At 37.2% G+C, this 21,657-nt stretch overlaps 1 long non-coding RNA gene across 1 annotated transcript in view; it reads left to right on the top strand.

Moving 5' to 3' along the window:
- Positions 1-21,003, top strand: part of LOC309509611 — a 65,870-nt gene extending 44,867 nt beyond the window's left edge. The window contains exon 3 of the long non-coding RNA XR_014209931.1: positions 19,285-21,003. This is a non-coding gene — a long non-coding RNA (uncharacterized lncRNA). The remainder of the gene's footprint in view (positions 1-19,284) is intronic.
- The last annotated feature ends 654 nt before the right edge of the window (positions 21,004-21,657 follow it).

Below are 21,657 nucleotides of genomic sequence, written 5' to 3'. Positions count from 1 at the left end.
AGTTCCTTTGGCAGCAGATACTTACAAACACTCAAGTATACACTCGGCAGTACCACTGTATCTCTTCCCAAGATTTCCTAAGTGAGTGCATCAGATCTTGGCAGACTGTAACATATCATATGAACTTTGTTATTATCAGCAATCTGCACACATTGACAAAAAGATGCGTAGCTATTGGTAAACTGATCCGTTCTATTTGATATCTCTGCGGATTAGCCACGCTTAGTCAAAATTACACGTGATGGCACAGGCAAGCCAAAAGGAAATGTCAAATGGCAGCACCCAGGCCAAGATTATAACAAGACTTGATGACTCGCAGGCATACAACAAGATTCTGTACTCTTTAACAACTCTGCTAAGCCTGAGTGAGAGCAATATTGATCTCATCTTCCATTTAGCTGCCATAATAGAGTTGAATTCCACTCAAATGACTTAATTGTGGTGTAGTTTTACAAATGCTGATTTTCAGGAAAATCGAAAAGGCGTCATCGTCAGGCCTGAAAAGCAATTCTCACCCTGCAGGCTTTATTCGGATCCAACGGAAGGGCGTCGTGCCCTGTTACTAGTGTTGTTTACCAAGGAGGCCAAAGACACACAGGTAGCTAAGGAAAATTGACACACAACCAGCCACCCACACTTAAACACATTAAAAAAGGGGAAAAAGTTGCATAATTGTAGAGAATGTCAGCCAACGAGAGTTCTCGACATCCTCCAGTGTATATCCTGTTCTTTCAGAAGGGGTTTTCTCATCACGCTCCAGAACAAATGGCAGGAACTGGGCTTGGAGACGGGGAGGAGAAAGAGACAGGGGATGCATGGGCTTTAGGCTCTGCGTACACGCTTTCAACGCAACGTGTTTAGACGGATTACTCTTCCGAGCCCTCGGGGAAAAGCTTTTTCAGCAGATCACTTGTTCATCTCTCCTTCTATGGAGTTTTGTATGCAGGTATAGCTTGTAAATCATTGCTGTTTCATGAGTGGGGAGGAAGTCTGCTTTGAAATGATGCATCAACTTCAACAGGTATCAGCTGTTCTTGATACCGCTACACAGATGGGGCAAAAACTTTGAAGCATTGAGTGTTTTGATTTAAGGGCAACGAAAGAATGCAGACAATAAAATTATGTGTTTACTTAGCATAATACGTAATCATCCCTTTTACGGCATTGGTTTACCCTGTTTAAAAATAGGAACATAAAATTGTGACTCAAAAAGTATAATTTGGACGCCTCTATTAAACGACAAATTATCTAATTTAGTTTTTACACAAATAGTGTTGAGTGCATTTGTCAAACTCAACATTTCAACCCTGTTATTACAAGAAAAACTGATACAAATATTTTCTTTTATAAATAAACTACAGTACAAATTAACATTTGGTACCAAACCAGTTAGCATCAACTGACAGCTAAATGTCTGCTAAATATGCAACCCTGTTACCCATTCTGCCACAGATTTTGTATATTTTATAGACTTAATACATTTCATAAATGTTATTCATTTTGTGTTTATTTAGTGTTTATTTCTAGAAAATAACAAAATTCCACAAATTAGGGTTTTAAACTTAGACAGGTCCTAGATTAAAGTAGCAGGGTTTAAATAAATTGCACACCTCATGTAAAATAAGTAGAAAATAAAATAGCTCAAATAAAGTATATATTGAACCCATGTAGAATAAATAATCTTATTTAATTTTTACACAAGCAGTGCTCAACATTTCAAACCTGTTATTACAAGAAAAAACAATCAAACATTTTTGCAACAAGCTAAATATGCAACCCTGTTACCCATTCTGCCATATTTTAATACATTTTATAGACTTAATACATTTTATTTACTTTGTGTTTATTCACTGCTTATTTCTAGAGAATAGCAAAATACACAAATTAGGGGTTGAAACTGTTTTAAGACAGGTCCTAAATTAGTAGTAACAGGGTTGAAAAAATCTCTTATAAAATAATTAGAAAATGAAACAGCTCATGTATTAATTAGTTTGACCTCCTGTGGAGACAAACAACCTTTTCTGAAGGTGAAGAGCCTTCTTTTCACTGACCCACTATAAAATAGTTTCAAGCCCTATGTTATATCCTTTTGTGGAAAGAACCCCTTATATTTTGTCCTTATCTTCCCTAGAAAGGGGTTTGGGTCGAGAGCACCAGTGAATGAAGCTTGTGTCTTTCTCCAGAAATGGCCTCATCCACAGTCTCTGTCACAGAATAAATATTCTGTCAGTCAGGAATTAGCTGGAGGCTTTAGAAAAACCTGAATTCTTCTCAGTCAGCTCTCTGATTCAACACGAAAAACAGAACACGTAGCATTTCAGGGGTCTGACCCCCTAATTAAGGCCCCCCAATACAAGTGGCTACACAAAAACTTGAGAACATTTACCATTGGAGACGTGGACTGCTGGGTAGCGCACTTGTTCTGACACGTTTTGGTGCCGCTTGTACAACTAAGTATTCGAGTCTGACTCGGGTCATTTCCCGACCTCCTCCCTTCCATTTCCCAGTATCTCCATGACTGTTCCTATCATAAAACTGGGTCAAAAAACCCATACTGTTCATGTTATATGAATAACATTTCAACAGAGTTTCCAAACAATCTTTCAGTAGCTACTAAATGCAACATTTACAAGTTAGCCAGAGTGCGTATTTTCACTTGGCACCAAATAAACACAAATGTCCTTGGCTAAGTGCACCTTATGTTGAAGCATGTGGAAATGAATCCTTCTTTAAATAAATTGTGAGATGATTAGCTGTAACAGCCTTGAAAGTGGGGGGTGTGACTTTGGAGTATTGGCCACGCTAATGTTTGCTGACTGGATTTGCCGCCAAAAAGCCCAGTAACTCGTCCACCTCATCGCCAGACTGTGTGGTCCCTCCACTACCCTGTTTAAGGGTTTTCCTGTGCTTGAAAGCACCATATTACTCTCTCTCCAGACCTTTAAATGGAACTATGGCCTTTAAGATGGTCATGGCGGTGTGATTTTGGTCCGTCCCAGCATATGTTGGGTTTTTATATTTCAAAATCACTCTGCTATCATCTCAAACCTCAGTATGATTCCGATTCCCTATCCAAACTCGAATGAAACTGCATTAATTATATATATATATATATATATATATATATATATATATATATATATATATATATATATATATATATATATATATATATATATATATTTGCTTTACAGTGTGTCTGGCTTGCTAACTGGAAGGCCAAATAAAATAAAAAGTAATTGCATACTCTGAAAATGAGAGCTATAATGCTGCAGTAGATAAACTCTTTATGTTGTTGTTTTTCTTGGCAATAAAGTTAACATTTTGATTTAAGTTTTAATAGTAATAAATTGTGGTGATGGTAAGTACCAGTGTGTTTCACTCAGACCCACGTTCCCAAAGCCTCTTAGTGGAGAAGCTAAAATAAGTTCTGGTTTGTTAAGGCTGTGGAGGCTGCCATTATGTGGCTTGATAGATCCTGTTAGCGCTAAATTTAAGCACAAATGAAGTACCTCATCAGAATCTGTGGCCGTAAGACAACAGCACACTCCACATGTGGCCAGATGACACTTTTTCATTTGTTATTTACAATCTGGCTCAGAATCTAGATCTGCACATCGAAGGACACATAGGCCTAAACAAAACAGTACTGCTAACGCTAACTTTGCAAAGGTTTAATTGTGAACAAAGAACACTTCGCAGAGGATAAACAATGCAATGGAATGCTAGCTATTGTTTCTCAGGTGCATGATTATCAACAGAGAAGATATTTTGCTGTATTTTTGTTATTATCATGTGAAAGTAGGTGTTTTTAGAGGTGTTTTGGGCACTTTTCAGACCAGCAAACCTGTACATCGCTCTAGTGCCATGTTTGCATTCGATTTTGTTGGAATTCCAAGTTTGAAGTTCAATATAGTGGCACTTTATTGTACTTTTTCTAGCAGGAACTTGGAAATGTTGACTTTCAGTGTAGCCGACAAAACCAGTTAACTACTTATTTAGTAGCTGGAGACAAGAGAGAAATGTACATTTCATGTACATCCGTCCTTCGGATGAGACGTTAAACCGAGGTCCTGACTCTCCTTCGAAAAAGAGTAGGGGTGTAACCCCGGCATCCTGGCCAAATTTGCCCCTTGGCCTCTGTACATCATGGCCTCCTGATTATCCCCATATACTGATTGGCTTCATCACTGTCTCCTCTCCACCAGTAAGCTGGTGTGTGGTGGGCGATCTGGCGCAATATGGCTGCCGTCGCATCATCCAAGTGGATGCTGCACATTGGTGGTGGTTGAGGAGATTTCCCCATCTATGTAAAGCGCTTTGAGGTCTCAGAAAAAGCGCTATATAAATGTAACGAATTATTATTATTATTACATTCTTATTTTAGAGAGAATTTTATTGAACAAAGTAATATATGTTAATTTTCAATAATTTGGTCCATTTTCCTGGAATAGAAAGGCTGTAAATTTTCTATCTGCAAAGTATATTTTTTTTTGTCAAATTTTAGCAGTGCACTAGACCTCAAAGCTAACAGACAATGACTAAACGCTCCCGTTTAAACAACTATGGTGAAACCTCTGAGGTGAAGTTATTCCTGCAGTGAGAGGAGCAGCTCAACAGCTGGAAGCAGAATGGAAAAGATGTTGTTTGAATTGACTGTGTTGTTTTTGAACAATTGCCACTAATTTGCCATCTGGTTTGAGACCCATTGTGGTGAGCTTAACAGAACATTAAGTTGTCTTTTCAGGGGTGTGTGTGTGTGTGTGTGTGTGTGTGTGTGTGTGTGTGTGTGTGTGTGTGTGTGTGTGTGTGTGTGTGTGTGTGTGTGTGTGTGTGTGTGTGTGTGTGTGGTACACAGGGGTTACGACCACAGCCGCACCTTAATGGTCGCCATGAGATGTGCAGTATTAAAGGGTTTGTTCACCCAAACATTCTGTCAGTAATTACTCACCCTCATGTTGTTCCATCCCCGTAAGACTTTCGTTCATCTTCGGAACACAAATTAAGATATTTTTGATGAACTCTGAGAGCTGGCTCACTCCTTTATAGGCGTCTAGGCAATCTCATTCTGCCGGTCCAGAAAAGTTAGTAAAAATATTGTTAAAATAGTCCAAGTGACTACAGTGGCTCAACTGATCAAGCAACGAGAATACTTGTGCGCAGAAAAACAAACAAAAATAACGACTTTATTCAACTCTTCATTTTCTTCTGTGTGCCCACGTGAGTTCACGAGAGCACAGGGAAGCATGTGTAGTAAGCACGTAGTGTTTAAAATGGTTCTAAAGTGTGCATTCCCTGGATGTCCGTGAGAAACCAACGAGAAAACATAAACGTGCCTTACCAATGCTGCAAAATGGCTTACATTTCACACTTTCCCATCAAATGATGGGATGCGTCGTGCATGCGTCGTCGTGCTCTCGTGAACTCACGTCAGAGGCCCACATAGAAGAAAATGAATAGTTGAATAAAGTCGTTATTTTTTATTTAAATTTTTTTGAGCACAAAAACTATTCTCGTCGCTTGATAAACTTAAGGTTGAGCCACTGTAGTCACTTGGACTATTTTAACAATGTCTTTACTAACTTTTCTGGGCCGGCAGAATGAAAATGCCTAGCAGCCTATGAAGAAGTGATCCAGCTCCCAGATTTCATCAAAAATATCTTAATTTGTGTTCCGAAGATGAACGAAAGTCTTACGGGGATGGAACAACATGAGGGTGAGTAATTACTGACATAATTTTCATTTTTGGGTGAACTAACCCTTTAAGTGTCAAATGAGATGTTCTCCTGTTGTTGTTGTGAAAGACTGATCATGAGCCTGTCAGAGTCTGGTTCTCATGTAGTGGTCAGTTTAAACAAGTCTTCACTGTGTCAAGTGGAAACATGGGTAATACTTTGTCTATGGTTGACCATCGACATATTCTTCTAACATGGCAACTAAATGTCCACTTGCAGTCATTAGAGTATTCTTATCATTCTTAATATCCTGCTAATATCTGCTAACACTTTATTTTGAAGCTCCCAACAGACATTTTACTGATTATAAGTGACTTTGCAAGTACATGTCAACTTATTCTACAAATCCTAATCCAATAGTCTATTAATAATTCATCAGCTGAAATGTAGTTGCAAATTTATAAGAGTTAGTTGACATTTAGTTAATAGAATGTCTAAAGTGTAAAAAAAAATATAAAATAATAATAATAATAATTATATCGTTTTCTCAGGAGATAATATGAGATTTTTCAGTAAATGTCCCAATTGGTATCCAATTATTTTTATTGCTGCCTAGGAGAAACAATAGAGACTTGAGAGAGACTTATGGTTTCTCTTTCTTATTGGAGTGTGTATTGTTGTGGTGTCCAGATTTAGTGAACTGATGACTAACTGAATTTCAGCACACTAATCAATAGACCCCTTTCACCTATACACACACACACACACACACACACGCACACACACACACACACACGCACACACACACACACACACACACACACACACACACGCACACGCACACACATCCCTAAGGTATAAGGCAGGTAATGCATTATTGAAGAGTGCATCTTGCCAAGCAGACTGTCTTAAAATAGTGTACTACACTGCAGCAGCCAGAAAAGTCAAGCTCACAAAAACACTGACCACAGCTAGAATTTCCAGATTTTGCTTCTCAGCTACTTTGTAAACCAAGGTAAAACCTCCAACTCTGACTGAACACAGATGCCTCCGCGGTTGCCCCAGTTATCCAGAAAGTCAATAACAGTATATCACTGCGTTTGTTTATTTTAAAAACAATTAATAATGTATGGAATTATGGGTTTGTCAGAATTGCTTAAGGTGAATGTTGTCAAAAATCAATCCTACATGAAGTTGAGCTTGATCGTAAATATACTGTAAAATATAAATATATACATATTTTATTCAACAAGGACAAGACCATGAGGAATTAAAGTTGAGTGTTAGACATAATTTTTGAGAGGCAAAAATAGAATCTAGGTGTGATTTAAAAAATAAATAAATTAAGAAGTGATAAAACTGAATTTCATAGACTGACAGTGAAGGAGGAACCGACTCTGATGAATTGGTCTTGTAATCAACTTAGCAACATCCTGGTAACACAGCGGTCATGTTGTCTTAGTTTACTAACACTAAAACTATATATATATAAAAAAAAAAAAATCTCTTTTGTTAACTCAAAATAAAGCTGAAATAAAGTAATATAAAAAAATGTAATGAAAAAAAAAAAAACTTTTACAAAAATCTGAAATAAAAAACTGAAATAAGATAAGTTGCGGTTGAAGTACTAACATTACAAAAATAAAAAATACCACTTTTTCTCAAGAACGTAAATCTGTATTCATGCCCGTGTATTATATCTGCAGAATTGTGAAGATACATAATGTAATTGCCATTTTGATGAATTTGCTGTTCTACATAGTTAATGTATATAACTAACTAATAAATAACTAATGGTTTCTAAAATGAAATGCAGTTCCCTATAATGCATCTTCAAGAATAAATAATTGATGTAAACAGTTATAATGCAAGCCTCTAATGCAAGACTTCATTAAATAATCAGGAAGATTATCTGATCTGCTAAATCTTTTACGTGAAGCTAAATGATGCAGTGGCTGATATTTTGCTTAAAAAATCAAGAGTGTCATGGAATTTAAAATGGCTCTGTCTTTCAGATATTGGATTATTGTAAGTCTTGCGGAAATGGCAAAACAGAGAGGTAAAAATATGAAAACAATGAAACCGTTCACACCAAGAACAATAAATATAATGATAAATATATACTTCTAAAAATCGTTCTAAATATAAAAGAATAGCATATAATATGGTTGGAATAACTTTCTTTTTTTCCAGTTGATGAACGACAAAAACATTGACAGCCAATCAGAATCCAGCTCGAGCATTTAAAGTGGCAGATGCTAAAACTGCAGAGCGCGTTGGTGTGGACGCCAATATAGCTATCGTTATATTTATTTATTATTTATTCATTTAGAGACTATTTAAAAGCGTCAGTGAACCCGACAGGACTCAGCATTATGCAGATAAGTATTTTAGTCTATTAATAACCCATATGTGCATTCATTTGTTCTCTGTCACAATTAATATTCTAGCCTCTCTTCACGGCTATCAAACAGATTTTTACAACCGGATTGAATTCGGAGCTTTATCTCTGTATGTCACATCAAGTCAAGGTTTGCTCTCACATACGTTTGAGAGCGCCGGATTGTTGTCACATTGAATATTTATAGCAGGTTTTGAAAAAAGACAAGAAAAAAGCCTTGATGAACATCTTCTAAATAATACAAACATGTACAAATGTCAGTGTGATTTGTTAGCTTAGCGTGAGAGCAGCCAGCTCTGACAGCGTGGCAATCTACATGTCAATTTCTCTTAATTGGCCGACGCGAGTTTGATGCGACTTTTGACAGCTGGTGGCGGCAAGGCCCTAGATCTGCAGTGTGACATTCTGCCGTTGTTAGGCGATGTTACGTCTGTTTTCTGCAAAAAGCCCTTCTTGTTGATTTTTAAGGATCCTGATCCATAATAAGGGGATTTGGAGTTGGATTTTTTTTTTTTTTTTTTTTTTTTGAGGTGCGTGGGGTGGCGTCAACCCAGGAAATGTATGTTTCTCTCGCAATATTTGGTGCCTAAAAAGTGGCACCCTGGAGGAAGAGGGCGAAAAAAAATCAAAACACACACATAACAAGACTTTTGGTCTAATTAGGATAGAGCCATGTTATTTGCTGCGAGGCATGCGCCGACTGTATTTAAATGCAGCCTCCACCTGTAATTACACCGCCAAAGGGCTTTACTGTTTCAGCTCGTCTTACATGCCTTTATGAAGACAGCTTACATAGACAGTAAGTCTGCCTTAATTGTATTCCCGGGCTTATACAGAGGCAATCAAAAACATTGAAATACGATAAGGCCATTTCTATTCGTAGGCTTCTTTGTAATGTTTTTTTCAAAAGGTTACAGGTCTGAGATCTACTGTGAATAGAAACTTTGATAGTCAGGAAGTTATAAACAGAGCCAGCTTGTAATGGCTTGGAGAAACAACTTCTTGGCTGTTAACAGATGTTTCACATGTAATCGAGTTAATGCGTGAACTGTAGGGGTGTAACGATATACTCACGTCACGATTCGATACAAATCGCGATTCAGAACTCACGGTACACGATATTTTAAGCTAAAATAAAGAAGATATTTTTTTATTTCGTTGTGTTCATGTGGTCGAATGCGTTCAAACAGCCATAAAGATCGTCTACTCTCCACCTACTGACCTTATGCGTAAACATAATGGCTAGTCAGACGTGATTTAAACTTTGTTGGATGGAGACCCAAGTTTGATTTGAAATCCCCAAAATCGTATTGAGAGCAATGTTCCCTCACCGTTCCTGATTTCTAACACAGCGTTCGGTCTTGCGACTGTCAGAGCAGAAACGAAAGCTGATGCTCACCTTATGATTTTCCGTCGTCTCCAGGCACGTCGATATTTAAATTGCGTGCGCTTATTTTGTCCATTAGATTGAAAGATCTGAAAAAAAATCCCATAGATTTATCCTCCCAGGTGGCTGGTTCGAATCCCGCTCGGAGCGGTTCAAGTAGGACCGAAGGGTTACGCTAGGTGTTTGCTAGGGTGCTGCTATTTGATTGGTAAGGGGTTCTGAGAGGTTCGTAACATGTTGCTGAGTGGTTGATATGGATTGATGCATCGATCAAACGTCTAACGATACGATGCATCGATGCCACACATAAAATATCGATATACGGTATCTTTATTTTGACACACTCCACATCCTCACGTAACTTTTCTCAGCTGAAATAGATGCCTGACAAGATTGATTGAACCCTAAACACGCTTTGTCACAAAAGCTGGTATTGTCCACCGTCAAGGCATCGCGAGTTCATGTTTTACAGCAGAAACCGACAAGCTTGTTGTTTGTGAACACAACCTGAAAAGTCCATTTTAGCGAATCAGCGCGCAGTATTCAGGTCAGGTGACAAGGCTGTTAGTCACTGTCAGTCACTTCGAAAAGACGCGCCAGTTGAGAGGAGTTTCGTCAAAGCTGACTAAAAGTGATCGAGGATGGATAATTTCAACGAACTTGATGAACCCGTGATATCTTCTTCAGGGCGTAAAAGGAAAATAAAATCTGAAACCTTTTCACGGAACCTTGCTAAACCAGCATGTTAGTGGTGAGGGAAAAGCTCCCTGTATTGGTGTAATCACAACAACAAAGTTTGTCAGGCGTCTTTGTCAGATGCAGACAAAAGTAATAAGCTTTGATATTAATATATTTAACAAGTAGCAACAAGTGTTTTTTTTTTTTTAGATTTTGTTTTTTAAAGGTTTCACGAGTTCACACTTACATATAATTTGAAGGGTAAAGTTTAATGCGTATTTGGCGTGCTGTCCGGAGGGAGGGCTCCGAGCTTATTTTTATTGCTGTTATTTGGATTACATTACTATATGAACTGTCAGTGGTTTCCAGGATTATGTGATGAGGCAGTGAAGAAATACTAACAAAAACAGTGACTTTGACAAAAGCAGCAAGGGCAGTATTATTCAAACACCACTATGAATTTCATAGTGAAAAAAAAAAGAAAACTTATCAAAACAACTGTCTGGCCTTTTGTCACATTGACAAGACGGTAAAATTAAATCTCTGTTGTTGCTCATATCTGTGGTTTGGCCCGGGCCCAGGATTCTCCCAGTGGTCCCGCGCAGACAGTCCACCACACCCTGTTGGGCCGTGTCCAGAGAGACGGTGAGTCTTGGCAACGAGTGTGAAGGACAGAAGATGTTGGAGCAGTGTGTGTTCATTCCCACTCCACACCCTCCCTGCCTGCAGACGACTGCATGATATGCACAATAGACGCAGACGCTGATGACCACACGCCTAACTGCAGCTATTACTCACTGCAGACATTCTGGCACAAGCCAGACGAAATAATCTTCTGAATCTCAACTGCAATAGTAAATTCCAATAATACCAAATATGTCTACACACAGCTGAAACTGACACTTATCATACAGTATGGTACTTTTTTGTCATGTTAAAATTATGACTGTCACTAGTCGCTATCTCCTAGTCTAAAAATCTTGAAGTGAACATGAAATGACATTCATTGCTTTCCTTCCGTAATATGACAGACAGAATGAGTCAAACAAGATCTACAGGATATTTAGTGAGAAGAAAAATCTTGTTTTTGTCCATCAGAAATTATCTATCTATTGTACAAAGAAATGCAGGATTTTTTTTTATTTTATTATTCATATTCTTCTTCTGATGTAGATGGACATGGTAGTAAAATATGCAATATAAGATTTAGTGCTGTTATCATGACAATTGGCATGCATCTCATTTTCTGTCGAAACAAAGATATGAAACAAAAATTATCTGTATGGTTGAATTGGATCATCGAATGTCAGAAGCAAAGATATTGTTTAATAAAGTAAGATTAAATACATAAAGCATATTTGTATTAACATTTAATTATTGCACGTTTGTGTAAATACGATTGTGTGTGTTTGCACGTTCTTACAATAGTTGTATCTCGGCCAAATGTTGTCCTATCCTAACAAACCATACATCAATTGAAAGCTTATTTATTCAGCTTTCGTGTGATGTATAAATCTCAATTTCCAAAAATTGATCCATGTGACTGGTTTTGTGGTCACAATTGGGAGGAATGGAGAACACTATTTTTCTAGCTCCCAATTCCTTGCTCTCATATTGCATTCTTTTGCTGTCTGATAATTTCATTGGCTCTTGCTAATCGCTAGTCAGGAAAGTTTCCCAAAAAAAAAAGGAACTAGAATTATACTGCAGTTAAATTCCTTACATTTACAATTGCTAGTTTTGAGTGACATGAGGGTGAGAAAATAATGTTATAATTTTGACTTGGGTGAATGACTCCTTTAAAGGTTCTCAGGCATATCAACAATTACAAGTGCTTTATTATCATATTTCAAGCCTCTGAGTCATCAGCTGTAAGATCAGCACTTCTGTCTTGACTCAGTCCTGGTGGTCTGGATGGTTTACACCTAACGGCTCCAGTCAGTCAGTCTCCCTAAGAATGACTGTAATCCACTCTAAACACAAATAAACCTGGATTACCACCAAAAGCAGGCTTGTGCAGCATCTTTTGCACCTAAAACCAATATTGCCATGCGATTTGCAGTGCTGGGCTTTGACTCCCCCTGAGTTGTGCACAATGCAGGTTAGATTGAATTTGTTTACGCACCATTTCCATTCAAAGGGCCCAGAGAAGAGGAGGTGTGAGGAGGGTCGGCCTCCATTTGCTGATTAAGTCGCCGTGACTGAGATAGAGTTCCTCAACGAATGTGAACGAGACACAGAGGAAGAAGTGTAGCGCACAATGCTAACATATTTAGCTTATCAGCTAAATACCTCTCATTCTGTGATTTGCAGTTTAATGTGTCCTAGCTAGGCACAAAACTATTTTTAGAAGTCAAATATAACACATGGACAACTACCAGAATATATTTAATGTGGAGTCAGATATTTCACCAATCAAATGCCAGTGTGGGTGGAGCTACCAAACAACACAACACATTTAGAAACTAAGGCTACGTTCACACTGCAGGCTGAAACGACCCAATTCCGATTTTTTTGCCCCTATGCGACCTGTATCTGATCTTTTCATGACAGTCTGAACGACACAGATCCGATCTTTTCAAATGCGACCCAGGCCACTTGGGTATGTGGTCCCAAATCCGATACATATCCGATCTTTTCAAATGCGACTTCAGTCTGAACGGCCAGGTCGCATTTATCCGACCCGCACGTCATTGATACGCGAAAAACGTCATAATCCTGCGTTGAAGTAGTCGTCGGTTTGAAAACGGACTGCATATTCGTCGAGCTGAGGTAAATCTGCCGAACGGGTCGACCTCGACGAGCCCGTTAATAAAAAAAATAAATTAAAAAAAGCCCACGGCCATTATATATACGTTATGTTAACTTATTTGTGCTGGATCTGATATTAGATAGGTCAGCGGCTGCTGTCTGGCTCTTGTGTAACGGTCGCTGCGCGCGCTCTTGTGTGTGTGTGTGTGTGTGTGTGAGAGAATCACAGTTAAAGTTTAGCTACTTCCGCAAACAACAAGTGACGTCGTTGACCGTTGAGTACTCTTCTGCGCATGCGGGTCACTTCTGGGTCATTTCACGTTCACACAGGAGATCACAAAAGGTCGCATTTAATTGGAAATGTGAACGGCCTTGCAAAAAAATCGAATTTTTTCAAAAAATCGAATTTTTTCAAAAAATCGGAATTGAGCATTAAGCCCTGCAGTGTGAACGTAGCCTAAGTTTTAACTCTCTTAACTGTCTTAATCTTATCACCTGTATGTTTTCTATTCAGCTTATTCTTAACATTATTACTGGATTGTTTTGAGGCTTCCGGTCTTATCTGCTTCAAATTTATTTTAGCTGTACAAAAACTGTCTGTTGTGCTGCTTGATATATGTAGTTCTTCCCGTTATTTACTATTGCGGCTGATGAATCGGAAGTCCCACACAATCACAACATATAGCTTACTTCCGCATTGCTATATAAGGTGAATATTCAAGATTATTAAGGTGGAATTCTTAAATCTGATTGGTCAATTATATTTTGCAGTCAAAAATTTCTGTTTAATCGCCAATATCCCACACAGCTGTGCTAGTTTCATGTCTCTCGTATCACTCCGTGCTCTCTTTATTCTTACATTATAAAATAATTTCAATACAACGTTACTTTGTCAATTTATGTGATCACTTTTTTTGCAGTTTATTTTGCGAGACACTTATACACTACCATTCAAATGTTAGGGGGTAATATGTTTTTTTCTTATTTTTTTTCTTAAAGGTGCAATGCGCAACATTTCATGTTAAAAATACCCGTTGTTCTACCCATACATGCTTAAACAATTGCCTGATGGGCTGAATGAGCCCTTCTCTGATCACTGCGATTGCCTCTATAATCCTGTACAGTAAAATAAATAAGAGGGATTGGGGATGGAATTTGAGACTGGGCGTGACGTCATGCGTGTTCATGCTCACCTAGCTATGTCTGGTTGCAGTTTCGCTTGTCGCCATAGGGGGCATAGTTCTGCAAAAACTCAGAGAAAAAACTCACCTTTAAGTCTTTACTCTCACTTTTGATCAATTCAATGCATTAAATTTACTTTTAAAAGGGATTATGCTTTTTTACATTTAAAACTTTCTTTTATTGTATAATGATGCTGTTTAAGCATGAAAAAGTTCTGCAAAGTTTCAAAGCATAGAGTCCCTCCAGCAGAAGTTATTCTCTATATCACTGTTTCTGAACTCTCACATTGTAGTCGTGAGTTTTCTTCTGAGAACAAACACGTCACAATATTCCTCATTTAAAAAATCCCCGCCCAAAGCATATGCAAAAAAAAGGGACAACGGCCGGCTTGACTTAGTTAGTAGTGTGTTGAAACTTGCAGTTATGGTATGGGGCGTGACATTTCCGGTTGACCAATCACAACACACTGGTCCATCGGACCAATCAGAGCACACTGTTTTTCAGAAGGAGGGGTTTCATAGAGACAGGAACTAAACAGAGAGTTTCTGGCACACTGGGAAGAGAGGAATTGCAACAATGTCAAATATGTGAAAAATATTTTTTAAACATTCAAGCAGGAAAAAGTTTGTTTTCTTCATTAATGTTATAATGAAAAAAACATCTGTTCTTTTGAACTTTCTAATAATCAAAGAATCATAAAAAAAAAAACTGCGGTTTACACATAAATGTTAAGTAGCACAGCTGTTTTCAACATTAATAATAATAATAACAACAACAACAATTACAATGTTTCCTGAGCAGCAAATCATTTAGGATCATGTGACACTAAAGACTGGAATAATGATGCTGAAAATTCAGAGTCAGAGTCAATTTATTTGGTCAGAATAAATACAAGTTTAAAATATATTAAAATAGAAAACAGTTATTTTAAAACTGTTTAAAAACATAAAAACCTTATAAACCCCAAACTTTTGAACAGCAGTGTGTGTATACATTTGTTGCTTAGCAGATATTTGTTTATATCCTGACATAACTTGAGAGATATGTGAACTCTGCAACCCTCCAGCTGTAGCAAATATCAGTCAAGACGCTTCCCCCAACATGCTAATTGGTGTCCTTTGGTCTTCCTTCACCTCCCTTTCTTTCCTTCCACCCATACGGCCAGCAAACGGCACATTCCACCTGTCAGTCATGCGAGCGGTCCCAGGACGGCCTATAGGCTGAATCCAAGAGGGCGGCTGCTTAAACACAACTGATTGTGAGCAGTTGTCTTGGCCTCTCACCCCTTGATTTTACTCCTTATCTACTCATTCTGTTTCTTCAAGCCAGCCGATGTACTCAGACTCAGAGAGACATGAGCTGCAAGAGCTTGGAAATCAGAATAAGGGAAAATTGAGAATGCTTTTTGAAGAAAGGCACTTGTGCTGGAGGGGTTAAAAACTAGCTATATCTGACTTTTTAGGACCATTAGGAGTTTTTTAGAGCATTGTGACATTTACATGACAATTGAGCATATTTCCGCCTCATCAAATTCTCATTATCGTAATGTGTTCAGAAGTGTACTTTCATTTTTTTTTTCTCCATATTGATAAATTTCATATGATAAAAAAAAAAAAAAACACTATTAAATACGACTTTTACCTCAATAAACTCAGAATTGCTGCTTATTGATAGTTAGTAAATTAGTTACATTTAGGTATCGGGTAGGATTAAGGGATATAGAATATGATTTTCTCTTACTATTGCTACAGGAGAAAATTTATGTTCTCAAATTTGGTATTTCAGTTATTTTTCATACCTTCTGACAATCTGAGCACAATTTGAGACAAATCTGAGATCTGAAACTCTAGAGGAGACACATGTGGGATTATTTGAGTCTGTTGTGAGAAGCATGAGACTCTCTATGTAAAGCATGTAAATCTATATTTACTCTCCAGTTAAACTCATTGCTGTCTAGAGTTGTGATATTAAAGAGATCTTTTAATTTCTAAGGTTGTGTGCACATGTAGTGCTGAGGTTAACTCACCTCGGCTGTGATCTGCCAGGGAAGCAGTAGTGAGCGGGTAGAGTGCGTGTGTGTGTGTGTGTGTGTGTCCTCCTACAGACACCTCCTGATGTGATGACAAGTTCGGAAGGCCTCCTGCACAGCGTGAAGCCCCCAGCCCCAGACATCTGAGCATCTCCTGCCCCGCCTCGGCAAAAACCTTCCACAGCTAAACGTTTTGTACTCTATCCACGTGTTCCCTTGCTCTCTCTCTTCCCAACTCTCTATACTCTCTATACTCTCTTTCTCACAACCCGCTACTGTAGTTTCATTGAGTTCGGACACTCTCTTAACAGAAATGAAGAAAGCAAAGTCATGTATGACTAATGGATCTGTCCAAATATATGCAATTTAATGACACAATCTCATAAAACTTGGAAAGAATCACTTTAAAATACAAGTGAATTTGTTTTCCATTGTGACATTTTCATGACAATTGAGTGATTTCCCGCCAAATGTTTATTCATGTAAATGTGAAAAATATCATTCTGTTAACAGTATTACATATACGGTAACACTTTAGGGTCCAGTTCTCACTATTAACTAGTTGGCTATTAGCGTGCTTATAACTAGGATATTGGCTGTTTATTAAAGCACATATCAATGCCTTATTCGGCATAACTCGTTTCAGTGTCAGTGCTCGTATTGACACCATACACAGAAACTCAAGGCCTTCACCTGCACTAGATTGATTAGACTGGAGGATGAGTCCCAGATAGATGACCTCAGAGGAAGTGACCCGTAATTAAGCCGTTTGTCACTCATTAGCCCTGCTCTAACTGGAGCAAATTCCTACATGTCCCGTAGTGAACCCTAAACAAAGACTCCAGCTGCAGGGGCACTTTTAGTATTCCAGAAAATCATATCCAGAAGTTTTACTCAAAGAGATTATTTACATTCATTGCAAGAGATCTTCATCAATTCAATTAGATACTTATTACTTATACTTATACTATATATAAAATATCTCAAATAACTCCATATCTCCTCAGATTGACAATAATATATATATATATACACAGAGTTATGTTTTATTATGCTTCATATTTTAAAGTATCATTGCCTCAAGTGTTTCGCCTAAAATTCCACAGGGAGTTAATTTTATTTATTTATTTTTTCATTAATTTATGCAAAATGACCTACAACTGAGAAAATACTGTACATGAAATTGTGAAATAAAATACATATGAGACATAAAATGAAGAATAAAATATACAGAATGTGACAAAATAAATAAAAATTAAAGAAGATGAGAAGATGCAACATTATATAACATTAGGAATTAGAAGATGTTGACATACATTAAAAGTCCTATAATTTATAAAATGAATGTAGATTCATGTTCAATCTTTAGTTTTTTTTTTTTTTTTTTTGAGAATTTAAAAAGTAATATTTTAATTCATAATGTGATGTATGACTACGTTTGAGACGTTATTTTTCTCTCTAAAGATATGTGTACGATCGCTGGGATTTTTTACTCAGACCAGAAATGGTTTTCAGCAAAACCTCACCTAACAAACCCCACACAAGTGTTTAACGATCATTCATTGATTCCTTAATCAGTCAATGGTTATTATAGGTCTCATAAGTCATAAATGACTGGTATATGTGTTTGCGTGAATAGTGTGTGTGTGTGTGTGTGTGTGTGTGTGTGTGTGTGTGTGTGTGTGAAGCCCCAGAGGTCAGAGGGAGGGACGGGCTTTGACTGATTGATATCCGCATGTCCTGGTGTGGAAGGTCACAAGGGTGAAACAGGCTCGACTGGGAAAATGTATCCTGCGACAGTCTTGAGGTCAGGGTTTAAACTTTGTTATGTACTCTCGGTAATTTCCATACCGTTGTGAGAGAGGAAAGGCCTCGTCTGCATGAGCGTGTGCATGTCTCCACAAAAGCGTGCTTTAGGGTCCAAAATAGAAGCTACATTTGTTTTGCTCTTTGCTTTTATGGTGTTTGATTTGACATACTAATTGCACATGGTGGAACAAAATATCACGAGGCTCCAGGACTGAACGTGCTATTGAACCAGAACAAGCTATGTTTAGAAACATCCTGGGTCTTCAATCACGAAAACAAGTAATAGAGAGAAGACTCTCCAAAATTTAGGAAGATGTGGAAACAACGTGGTTTTCATTAAGAAATATCAATAACAAACTATTTTCCCAATGATAAGCAGTAACAAAACATTATATAAAAGCTGTTTGTCACATTTTATCACAATTTTCATTGTACGGGAAATGATCAAACATACTCTCTTCCTCAAGTATGATTCAGTTCAGGGAATTGGTTCATTTTGACAGTTCAAATAAATTCAAAAAGTGATTCTCTGACTGACTTGAGCCTTTGCATGACATTTGCATATTTATAATTCTAGCTAAATATTAAGTATTCTACACTGCAATTTTTTTTTTATAAAAAATAAATAAATAATTATATATAATTATTTTATTTTATTTTTTCGTAGTATTTTTGTCTTGTTTTCCAGAAAAAATATCTAAACATTCTTAAATCACGAAATATTTAAGAAGCAAAATGCAGAAGATATTAAGAGTTGTTTTCTGAAAAGTCTATACAAATTCTGCAAGTTTTTGCTTAAAACAAACAAACAAACAAACAAAATTGCCAATGGGGATAGGAAAATAAACTAAATTCACTGGGAAAACAAGATTATATTTCTTACCTTATTGCCAGATATTTTTTTCTTGATTTTGAGACATTTTTCAGAAAACAAAACTTAATTTCTTAAGTCATTTTGCTTCTCATGTTTAGATATTTGTACTGAACCACGCAAACACTGAGTAAGATTTGATTGTTTTGCCATGTAACAGTATGTTTCATTTATATATTTTCAGAATTGATATGAATTATGTTGTTTTTGTATTGTAAGTTGTGTTTACTCATTTCTCTGTAAAAATGCTTTCTCTCTAATTGAATGCCTCATTGTTTTGTGGCAGATAAATACTGGTCGGATTACAGAATAATTATTTAACTTTTTAAAACCTTCCCAAGCTTGTATCTTCAGTTTCAGCATTGTTTCTCCAACACTGTGCAGTAACGAGAATTTTTTTTAGCTTACACAGTCCAATAATGAAAATTTGGCCATTTGAAACAACGTCAATGCAAAACAATCTTAATGCTCCCTAAATTTCCTACTTTCTTATTTCTATAGATTTGCGGTCTTCGTGACGTTCACCAAACTGCACTGATGGAAGGAGACATGATGAAGAGGCGGGCAGCACATCAGGTTCTCTATGACAAGTGGAGCGATTGCCTCCGTCACTCTCTCTCCTCTGACCTCCAGTTTCTCCTCTGTCCAGATCTCCGTTCTTTCATCCCTGTATCCCAGCTCATCCCTGCAGCAGTGGATGTCTTACAGCAGCTGACAGACTGACAAGCTGAAATAATTACACACGCCTGTGTGTCTGTGAGAAACACCTCGGCCCTGCCTTTAATTAAACCAACGCTATCTGACGACTCATTCGTGCGAATTCGTACACTTATCTAAACCCCAGTGATGGGTAGGTTTAGGGGCGGGGTCAGGGGTAGGTCATTCGTAGGAATTTGTACGAATCAGTCAACTCGTAAAATATGTACGATTTAGCAAAAATCTTACGGATTTGACGAGTAAGGTCATATGAATTCGTACGAATTAACCACCTCGTAAAATTCCTAAGAATTGCTGTGAGATCGGGTTTGTTAAACAGACATGCCCTGGTTGGAGTTGATGGCGGAGTGCGGCCCAGACATCCACCACAGGCTCTACAAAACCAGACTAACTGACTATCTGCCCCATTTAAGATGCAAGACTAGATTTGTACACTTTACGAAGAAAATAAAATTGGTTGCGTCTGAAAAAACTCCCTCTCCTAATGTTTATGTGCAGTTTACAGGATTGCTGAAGGGTTTAGAGTGTTTTTTACACTCTTACAAATTAAAGGTTCTTAATTGGCTTCTATGGTGTCATGAAGAACCTTGAACATCCATGGATGTTTGTCCTTTTCATTGGACAAAATATTCTTTATGGTGAAAAAATGTTCTCTAAGTTATTCAAATGTTTTACACACAAAAAAAAAAAAAAAAAAAAAAAAAAAAACCAACATGGTTTTTAAGAACTGTTCACTGAAATGGTCTTTGGAAAACCAAAATGCCTTTCATGGCATCACTGTGAAAACACCCCATTGTAACCTTTAGTTTTAAGAGTGTAGCACAACAAAACCCAGTTGCAAGGGTGTCATATTTTATATGCAAATTTCTAAGGTCTCTAAGTGATGAAAATTTTGTATACCAAAATGAACAACCTGTTGTACACCAACTAGACTGAATTTTTTTATTTTTTTATTTTTTTTTTTATACGAAATTTACTGTAAATGTAAAACAAACAACTACAAAGAAATGGCAAGTAACACATTGAATTAAACATGACACAAAAAATATTATATTTATATGAATTTTATGTAAGTAGTCTGTTATAAAGATCTAACTGATTTACATTACAAGCTGTCAGAATTTTATGCTTTTTTTCTTTTTTCTTTTTTTGCCATATAAAATATCAGCAACCGCACCAAATTGCATATTTTTGCTCAGTTTGGACCTCTGAATAAAACTGATGCGTTTTAACTGAAGTATGAACTCCATATTTTCACTATATCTTACATGAGCCATAAAGCCTTATGTTTCAAATATGACACTCAACAAAAAAAACACATTATCAAACTTTTTTATTGCTCTTTATTTTACAGTATGTACACTAACGTGTACTTGCAGTGCACTTACCTAAGAAAGAACTGGTTAAAATAAGGTAACTACATGGGTTAAGGTTAGGTTTAGGGGTAGATTCAGGGTTTGTATCTAGTTATTGTACTATAATAAGTACGGAGTAAACATGAAGAACAGGATCTTTTTTGTCTGTTCAAGAAACTGTTCAATTAAAAAAATAAATATATATATTAATATATATAAATATATATATCAGGGTTATGTCAAAACAGTCCACTTCATTGTCTCTGTAATAATTATAGCTTGGTTCACTTTTCTTGCTTGTTTTATGACATGCTTCAAAAACATAATAGCACACCTGACTGAGGTTAAAATGTTTGAGGTGATTAACAGATTTGATGGCGTTCCCACCACACCTCAGGATAATAAGACATCAAGATTACAAGTGCTTTGTTTTAAAGTGTGATTTAAGCTCATCATTGACAGAATCTGTCAGTGTCTGTCCTCCATGGTCTCTCATGCAAGCGGACTCGTCTGTTGAGAGGAACGATGAGTTTGAGGAATGCTGTCTCCTAAATGAGCGAGGTTAATTATGACGCTGACCTCTTCATTCCAGCAATATCTGCGATGTGTTTCATGCTGGGCTCATTGCTGAGGTCACGCTTGAGCGGGTAGGGAATGAAACGTTGCTTATTTACATATAGAGTGATGGCTGTCCGCTTTATCACCTCTCAGCGATTAAATATTAACCGTGTTAGAGAATGGTGCAGATCCATGCTCAGGAATCACAGCTGACTTTTGGACTGCTGTTTTGAAGGTTCACTGC

Source organism: Leuciscus leuciscus (assembly GCF_965113295.1).
Source record: "Leuciscus leuciscus genome assembly, chromosome: 11".
In the NCBI taxonomy this organism is placed as follows: domain Eukaryota; kingdom Metazoa; phylum Chordata; class Actinopteri; order Cypriniformes; family Leuciscidae; genus Leuciscus; species Leuciscus leuciscus.
This window is presented reverse-complemented; position numbering and strand designations above follow the sequence as displayed.